Raw genomic sequence first — 9,621 nt, 5'->3', positions numbered from 1 at the left:
AATTTAGGAAAACATTCCTTCAGGCCATAAAACCAGTAACTAGAGGTCATAAAGTAATGAATGATTTCTTATAGGTGTGAGGACAGAAGATACTATATTGATTGGGTTTGTCTATACAACACTTCAATGTTAACTTAGACATAAGAATTATAGACTCTCGATGACCCTGTAGAGCTAGTGACATATAATGAGTGTCTAGTTAGATAACTAATCTTAATGGAAACACATGTAAGCATCTCTGTCTTTACTTCTTATTCAATTTATAATTTGGATTTATATTTGAACTTGTTGTGAACTTTTGGAATACTATGTGATTTATTCTCCTGGAAAGATACAAAAAACTAGGAATGATGACATTAAGTAGGCAGAAAGAGAATAGGATAAAAGCATTTCAGAGATAAGGGGCTGGGCAGATGAGGAGAGGCAAGGAAGGAGAGAGCAGAATTAAATAGATGCAGAAGGAGAACAGAAAAGATGCAATGAGAGAGCAGATAGAAAGCTGGCGGGCTTCTTACTGACAAGAACAGGGCTTTCTCTTATAAATTTTGGTTTCTTTCATTTTAGCAATAGAAAGGTAGAAGCTTTTTTTTTCTCTATGCAATAAAGGTTGAAGCTTATTTTTCATCCAGAAGGAATGAATTCTTTCTGGGCTGGCGCTTGGGCTTTGCTCCATATTGCATATGTAAATATAGGTGTGTGTGTGTGTGTGTGTGTGTGTGTGTGTGTAAGAGGCAAGTAGCTGGGCCCAATAAGAGTGTATGAACATGTATGTATGAATGTATGTGTGTTTATGCCTATTTGCTTGTGTAAAAGTTTTTCCTTTTGTGAGTGTGACTCTCTTCCAATGGTTTAATAAAGATTTATTGCTCCAATCCTCCCTCTAGCCTGGCCAGTGAGAGGGAAGGCTTCCAGGCAAGAGAGAAAAGGAACACTAGCATTAATCCTTTACTTAACCATCCTTCCCCCCTGCACCCCCATCCCCTGGTGTTTATTCACCAGAAAACTGTAGCTTCTGGCCTGAGAGTAACTTAGACTCAAGAAAAGTAGACAGGTAAACGTTATATTATAAAAGCAATGTTAATCTCTCACAAGACCAACACTTGTCCCCTGCCAACCCTCTTCCGCCTTGGCTACCTCTCAGAGAGTATCCAGCCTGGGGCAAAGCTCCTGACACAAATTACAACATAGAAACACAAGAAACATTGTAAGTCAAGGCAACCCAAGTCTTGCAAAATTTACAAATTAATGGTATTGAAATGTTGGATAATTTCAAAGTTTACTTGTGAAAACAGATGGAGGATGGAGCAGAGACTGAGGGAATGGTCAACCAATAACCGGCCCAACTTGGGACCCAACCCATGGGCAAGCACCAGTCCATAACACTATTAATGATGCTCTGTTATGCTTGCCGACAGGAGCACATTGTCCTCTGAGAGGCTCCACCCAGCAGCTGACTCAGTTATAGACATCCGCAGCCAAACAGTGGATGGAGCTTGGGGATTCTTACAGAAGAATAGGAGGAAAGATTGTTGGTCTTGAAGAGTATGGGAATCAACAAATCTGTACCCTTGGGGCTCTCAAGAGTCTGAACCAACAACTAAAGAACACACACAGCCTGGACCTAGTCCTCTCCATTCATACGTAGCAGACATGCAGCATGACTTTCATGCGGGTCCTGGACAACTAGAGTGGGGGCTATTGCAAAATCTGTTGTCTGTATGTAGGATTTGTTCTTCTAGCTAGGCTGCCTTGTCTGGCCTCAGTGGGACAGGAAGCGCCTAACCTCCTTGAAGTGCCAGTGAGGCTATGCAGGGGGGCCCAATGCCCAGAGAGAAGGGCAGGGGATATAAGGGGAAGGATTGTGGGAGGGGGTGACTGGGAGTGAGGTAGTGAGTGAGATGAAAAGTAAAAAGAAAAATTAAATTAAAAAAGCCTAAAACTGAAAAAAATGACTTCAAATGGTACACTAACAAGCAGATGAATAAACTCAAGAAGTTCAGGACCTAGAAAAGAATTCAGCAGCAAAGAAGAAGTTAGCAACGCGGATGAGAAACATCAGCAAGGAATTCAGATTTTGATAAGAAAATAATACTAGAAATGAAAAAAAAACCCTAAATGAATCAAATTAAAAACATGCAGTAGAAAAAAAACTAATAAAATAGGTCAAGCAGAAGAAAGACTGTCAGGGACTGAGGACCAGGCTGAGGAAATATTACAACTGGACAGCAATGAAGTCATAGCAGGAGTCAGAGTGTGTGGCAAAGGACAGCTGCACGAGAAGAAAGTTCTGTCTCCAGTTTCCAGAACCCATGTGACGAAGCCAGATGCAGTGGTGTGCATCATTACCCCAGCACTCCCATAGGAAGACAGGGAAGGAGCTCCCTCAGCCCCCAACTCTCAGACACACACACACACGCACACACACACACACACACACACACAGATACACACAAACACATATACATATATAATAAAGCATCCATGTTATTAATAATTGGGATGAATAAGGCTTTAGTGTTATTTATAGAACACTGGGCTATGCAGCGTGTGTGCACATGCACATGCACACACCACACACACACACACACACACACACACACACACACACACACACACACAAAATCTTAATTTTAAATCTTTCCATCGTTATTTCTCACCAGAAAATAAATTGGCTGCGGTTGACAAGGAGCTCAGTGAAAACCTTCCAGCATCTGAAACGCAGAGCATAAAATCAGACACAGGCCACATTTTTCTTGTTTGCCTATGAGATTTTTCTAAGTTGTCATCGTATTCACAGGGGACACTGGCTGCTTTCTGAATTGTTTCCTTGCATCCAATCATATAATAGAATTTTAAAGAAGGTGAATTAATATACTAAGTTAGGTATTCTTCTAAATGATTATTTGGACCCAAAAGATACTTCTTTTGGTGACAGATAAACTTTTTCTGGGCACAAATCCCTGACTTTCTATTTCTAACCCATCTGACCGTCTTCTTAGACTTGCTGAGTGAAAACACCATGCCTTTTACTATGTGTTATATGTGAACACACCTCCAGACCCCCTTTTCCTTTTCACCCATCAGTATCTGACCTTTTCTACCAGCTACCACAGTAATGTCTATAGTTTCCCTATGATATTCAATGTAAGTTTAGTGGTACAAAAAACTATCAGTTTTTACTGAGATTAATAGAATATAAATTATATTAATATATAACAATAATTATATTACTCTATTATCTATCTATCTATCTATCTATCTATCTATCTATCTATCTATCTATCATCTATATTTTGAGACAGGGGCTCACTATGTAATCCTGGCTGGCCTCAAACTCACAGAGATCTGCCTGCCTCGGCTCCTAACTCCCATCCCCCAAGCTTGGGTTAAAGGTGTGTGTTACACACTTGGCAGAAGCTCTATTTTGGGCCTAGAGGATTATAACGAGTATTTCTTTCTTCCTAAGTATACTTGAATGAGAACACCCCCAGAGAGTCTACAAGAAGAACTCAGCAATTCTTCTTAAATGAAGTCATGGTAGTAAATAAAATACCATCAGTTTTCAAGTAGTTCTGTAGTTCTTTCATGTCTATTTCATCAGTATTGTAGTTCATGTTTTCCATGATGGTTTCTAGTTTACTTGTAAAGCCTTTTCCTCCTTGAGAAAGGAAGAGATGAAATAAGAAGAAAATGTAAAATTACACTTCATCATTTAAAATTCTACCTAGTTCCAGGGACTGGGTCATAAAGAAGGAAAGAAAGCAAGGCTGTGAATGTTTAAAGAAAGAATAAAAAGCAAGTGGCAGGGGATAGGTGGAGGGTAGGAAAGAACCATCCATATATATGTCACAAGACATGCTGCCAACATTTTTAGTAGATGCAAGGCGTAACAGGAGTGACTAAGGCTTGTTAGTTGTTCTTTATTTATTCATAGTAGAGATCTCAGAGACAACCATAATTGTGGTTGCCGGGTTTGAAACCTGTCAGATTATCTCCATAAATTTAAAATAAAAGACATAAAGAGGGATAAAAAGACTGATAGACGATAGAATGTGACACTACGGGTAAGAAACATTTCCACATTCAAGCTGTGAGACCGAGACAAGTAGATCAGTGTAACTTAGGTGGGAAATGGCCATAATAGAACTATCCCTGTAGTGTTAGTGTGAGACAGAGGAGAGGTGTGGAACAACCCTCAACAGAAACAAACTACTGTTACTTTTAAGTAATAAGTAGACTTTCCAGAAAGAAAGAAACTTGAAGACTTGTTTCACTTGACATTGTATTTGTTACTCACTGTGAAAAGTTTTTAAACTATCCAACAATCGGTTCCGATACACTTTATTATCAGCTGCAATAGAAGACATAACCAGTGTCACAGACCAAGCACTGGCACCCATAACATGACTGTGGACCACCACCATGAAGGCAGTAACCTTATAGACGTGGTGTATCCAGTCTGTTATCCACACAGCTTTCTTCAACTAGGCTTTATCAATAACGTGAAGAACTGGACGTTCTAAATGTCCCACTTTGCTAGGCCAATACTGATCTAACATGTTCCTGTTTGTCTTGCCTTCTCTCCTGTCCTCACTTTCTTTGTGCTTTAGGGTTGTCAGACATTACAGAAGTAATGTCTCAACTCAAAAACTTGTAATCATATCTTGATTCATGAATTAATTTCTTTCTTAAGAAGGTCTCAAATTTAGCCCCAATAGAGTAAGCCCCTACGTCAAATAGTCTCCATGGACGCAAAGACTAGTGACTTTAATCTTATCACTTAAGATGTCTTCAACATGTTGTATGCAGACTGATGTGTAACGTATACTCAGTGACTCCCAGCTAGCCCCACAGTGCACATGCTCAAGCCTACCCCACCCTTAGAAGCTGAGGTTGAATTGGAAATGCTCACAGGTAATCGGCAGAGTCTTCATCAGCTCCCAGCGTTCTTTAAGTGTGAGATCTACCCCTATGTCTTTCAAAACATGATCGATTTCATCGATATTCACTTTGTTTCCTTTGAAATAAACAGAAACAAGAGCAAAATGGTTATAAACTGTGTCCTCCACGTTTACCTGAAGGGTTGGATGATCAAAAGCCTGAGTCAAGAGTCTAAGAGAACATAAAAAAAAGACACACATTGCTCAATTCTAGACAGAAAAAAATATTTCGTAAGTTCTAATGAAATGCCTAAGTGATGTCATCTTGTTCTAGCTCCATTTTGTGTTTGCTTAGGCAGTTCTCAGCCCTCCACCCACCTCTCCAATGCTCACATCTGCTTTGGAAACACATTTGAGATTTCCAAGGCCTTGATCATGGTCCAGATGTATTAACAAAAATAATTTTAAAAACTAAAATAACTAGAAAAAATATAAGTGAAAAATAATTTACATGTTTTGTCTAACATAATTACCATGCTCTGCCAGGAATGATATTTTAAGGTTACTCTGACCTCATTTAACTTTGATATAAACTATGGTCTTTGTGGGTTTTGCCTTTAGAACTCTGCACCCCTGACTTGGCTACCAAGAGACTTTTCAGAAGCACAAGCCCACTTTTGGTCTGGCCAACAAAAACACAAAAGCAAAACTTGTAATTGGCTCTATCAGTGTGGTTGTCCGTGAGTATCTGCAGAAGATCATTGCATTCATTTCACTATGAACAACAGTATAAATCAATATTCTGACTTGGAGGTCATAGATCAACATGGCTATGGTATAAATGACTATATACGTATTTTTATAGATAAATAATGCCAATTTGGATGTTTTACTTACTCTTTGGTAACTAGATATGTGAATACAATGCACTCAGAACACATCCTACCTCAATTTCCAACTCAGATCCTCTACATACCCTGTCCAAATTCATGTTGTTTTCTTCTGTTTGTCGTTGTTGCTTGTTTTAATACCCCCTGTGTTGGATTACTGCTGCCCATACACACATGTATGCAGAGCACCATCTACTGGAGCTTGAGCAAGGACCACATCACTCAAGGGAATTGACTTTCCCTCTCAACAATTGGCTAACAACTGCCAATAGCTCTTCAGCTGGTGGGGGGTCTTATGAGCCCCATCCCTCTGCAAGCTACATGTTTTCTGTTTTTACAGTATATGGTATGATGAGGTGATCTATTCTTAAAGTGATTAGATTTTTAGGATAATATAGAATAAAAAGATTCATTCCTTAAAATAAGACAGTGCATTGTTTTCCCAGTGATCATCATAGTTATCTGGGTTTATTTTAGCCCTGTGAGCAGTGCAACTAATTTAAATCGTTGAGAAAGAAAACACAGGGAAATCCAGGATACTACAACAATAGAAAAATGTAACAGTTTTGCCAAAAACTAATTTGGACTCCTGGATAAAATGTTTTTATTTTCTATTACAATTCATTCATTCATTCATTCATTCATTCATTTATTATGTTGTGGGCATCCTCATGGAAGTCAGAAGACAATTTGCAGGAGTAAGTTCTCTCCAATATCTGGGTCTCTTGGACCAAACTTATGCCATCATGCTTGGTACCAAGTGTCTCTACCTATTGAGCCACCTCACAGGGATGTATAAAATATATTATTGATATATCAGTAAGGCTAACAAGCTAACATACTAAATGAAGCCCCTGTAATAGGGCTTGGATATTGAAAAGTGTGAAGTGTAAACTTCATCAGGATATTGCAACTAAAAGTCGTTTCTGCTTCGTGGCCTTTCACTGACCTGTGAGTGACTCCACGTTCTCCATTATCTGGCTCATCTTGACCAACCCATCTGCGAAGACAAAATGCGCATAAGATCCAGGCTCGGTGACTCACACCCAGAAACACAAGACCTTACAGCGTGAGGTAAAACATTGAAATTCAAAGGTTCACCCAGATTTTTTCTGCTAATACACTAATCTTTCCCAGATGAACATGGAATTGAAAACTGAAGGTCTGGATGTGATAAATGAATATAGTGCAGGAGGAAAAATTGCAGGATGTATCATGTCTATGCATACCGATGTTAGGAAATTTAAAAAGCCTCGTTTAATCTTTCACTTGGCCAGTTCCATTTTAGAATCCAAGAGCAGTCTGTTTGATCATTTTAGTATGACAGATTTAAAACAGTCATATTGTGTGCCAGGAGGTTCTAGTGCATACCTTTAATCCTAGCACTTGGTAGGCAGAGCCAGGTAGATCTCTGAGTTTGAGGCTAGCCTGGTCTACAGAGCAAGTTCTAGACCGGCTAGGGCTACACAGAGAAACCCTGTGTCAGGAAAAACAAACTCTGCAATATTCTGGCCAACCATCTGTCTGCACAGAGTAGGAGCCATACATACAAGGTTATTTGCTCTAGATTAGCTTGTGGCTTGTATGTGCTGGCAACTCACCTCCCTTCTAATCAGGTCTAAATGAAAAAGACTTTGATTTAAAATTAAAGTAAGGTTACTCCTGGAGTCAGACTCAGTCTAGGATTTGGTACCATGGGAAAGCAGTAAACTTTGTAAACAGTGTTAAATAGGTTTAGCCTAAATATATGGAAAAAAAAATAAACCCACCAAAAAAAACCCCTGGGCTTTGCTAACCATCAAGGAAATGTAAATCCAATTACAATGAGGTGTCACCTAACTGGAGTCAGGATGGCTGTTACTAAAGGGACAAACCCATCAATGTTGCTGAGGGTGTGAGAAAGAACAGCTCTTACACACTGTTGGTGAGAGTAGCTTTAGTACAGCCATTAGGGAAAGCAACATGGACGACCCTCGAAAACCAACAGCTAGACCAACAATCCCACAACTCGGTAGAGTCAAAGGAAGGGACTGAGGACTGAAGAGAGGTCTGGGCTAATTAACAAATGTGTCACCTCACACAGGTGATGTTCAGCACAACGCTGCTCAGAACAGATAAGAGACAGCAGTGGAGAGTCCCCTGATGAACTGGAGGGCTTTACATGAAGTGAGTCAGAGACAGACACTGTTCGCTCTCACTGTAGACTGTGAAAACATTGACCCCCAGAAGCTGGAAGTGGGATACTAGTGAGAGGATGAATAACTGTGGTTCAAGTCAGTGTCAAGAAGCCAACTGCACAGCAAGTGACACAGCAAGTGACATCTGTTTTGTTTTTGTTTTTTTGTTTTTGTTTTTTGAGACAGGGTTTTTCTGTGTAGGCTTGGCTGTGGCTGGCCTCAAATTTACAAAGATCCACCTGCCTCTGCCTCCTGAGTGCTGGGATTAAAGCCTTGCATCAGCATGCTCAGATTTTTTTTTTTTGAGTTCCTTAAAAGCGTAAATAAGCATACTGTTTGCTATCATCAGGAAAATGATAATTAACTGTGTGAGGTGATGTATTTGTTAATTAGCTAGATTTAAGTATTTTAAATCATCATGTTACATAGGATATATACACATCACTATCCACCAAAAAAAAAAAAAAAATCTAGGATGATTAGCCATGTTTTCTTTTCTGAGCCTCCTGGTGGTTTGATGGATTTAATTTCTCCCCCCTGAAGGCCAGAAGGGAGAGTAAGATCCCTGGAGCTGGAGTGTCTGCTGGCAATCATGAGCTATCCAACATGGGTGTTGGGAACCAAACATATGTCCTCTGGAACAGTGGTGGGCTCTCTTAAGCCTCAATTCTTAGTTCTTGCTCCTGTTGAAACGATCCTTTGTTTCTTTTCTCTGGCATAGGTCATTAAATATTCTCAGTGGCATTAGGGTTTATAACTAGAACCCTTTGTTCGACAGATGAGTCCTTTCTGACAGAAGCATCACAATCAGGGATAACAGGTTTTCCCACGAGCATATCTGGAAGTTTGTCAGCGGAGCCGAGAGGCTCTATGAAGACACAATGACACTCTCACCTTCAACTACCAGACGGTTTGTCAGGTCTTCGATTTCTTCATCCTCCAGATCAAAGCCCATGTCTTCTAGAATGTCACCCAGTTTGGAGACATGACACTTCGCCCCTTAGGAAAGAAGGAGCCAGAGGCTAAGTTATCACAGACGGAAGCAATCCACTGTATAATGACAGACAAACGGCTCCCAGGACTGCAGAGAAACTGTGGAAGCTGGACATGCAGTGCATTTTGCCAGTCCTGCTCCAGAAGGGCCTTTCTCTAGTGTGTGAGAAGTATATTTTGAAGTTAATGATATTTCAGATGAGTTATATGAGTTTTTACTTATTTTTGATTATGTGTACTGATTCTATATACTATAAACTGTATTTTTTTAAAAGAACTGATGAGCTATATCAGACAACTAGCACTCTTGATCAGCAAACAGAACTTGAAACATTTTCATTGTCAGATAATTATATACTATTTTAGTTGTAGTTGCATCGAAAAGGTCTTTAAACTTAAAGAAAATAAAACAAATCACCTAATTGTTGTGTAGTGACATGATTTTTTTTAAAGTTAAGGTAAAGACTACAGATTATAGTTTGAATTGCCTTATTGAGATTATCACTCACCAGAATGCCACTTTACATGATCAAGTAATATGCTTTTAAGTATTTTCCCATCGTCTGTAAAATAAGACACACTTATAATTAGAGAAAAACGATGTAGATAGTAACAGAGGTACATGAACGTGTAACTTTAAGTGCAGATTATAAAGATTTACCTTTAAATGTATGCTTCTGC

At 39.4% G+C, this 9,621-nt stretch overlaps 1 long non-coding RNA gene across 1 annotated transcript; it reads right to left on the bottom strand.

The window, feature by feature from the left end:
* Nucleotides 1-4,939: 4,939 nt before the first annotated feature.
* LOC114632009 lies at nucleotides 4,940-8,897 on the bottom strand. Its single transcript, XR_003713033.1, has 3 exons — nucleotides 8,842-8,897; nucleotides 6,720-6,770; nucleotides 4,940-5,017 (listed from the first exon to the last, which is right to left on the bottom strand). It is a non-coding gene; the product is annotated as an uncharacterized LOC114632009 (long non-coding RNA).
* Between the last annotated feature and the right edge of the window lie 724 nt (nucleotides 8,898-9,621).

The sequence above is a fragment of the Grammomys surdaster genome, unplaced genomic scaffold (genome assembly GCF_004785775.1).
Source record: "Grammomys surdaster isolate TR1022 unplaced genomic scaffold, NIH_TR_1.0 371, whole genome shotgun sequence".
NCBI classification, from domain to species: domain Eukaryota; kingdom Metazoa; phylum Chordata; class Mammalia; order Rodentia; family Muridae; genus Grammomys; species Grammomys surdaster.
The sequence above is the reverse complement of the archived record's forward strand: the minus strand, read 5'-3'. Positions and strand labels throughout refer to the sequence as shown.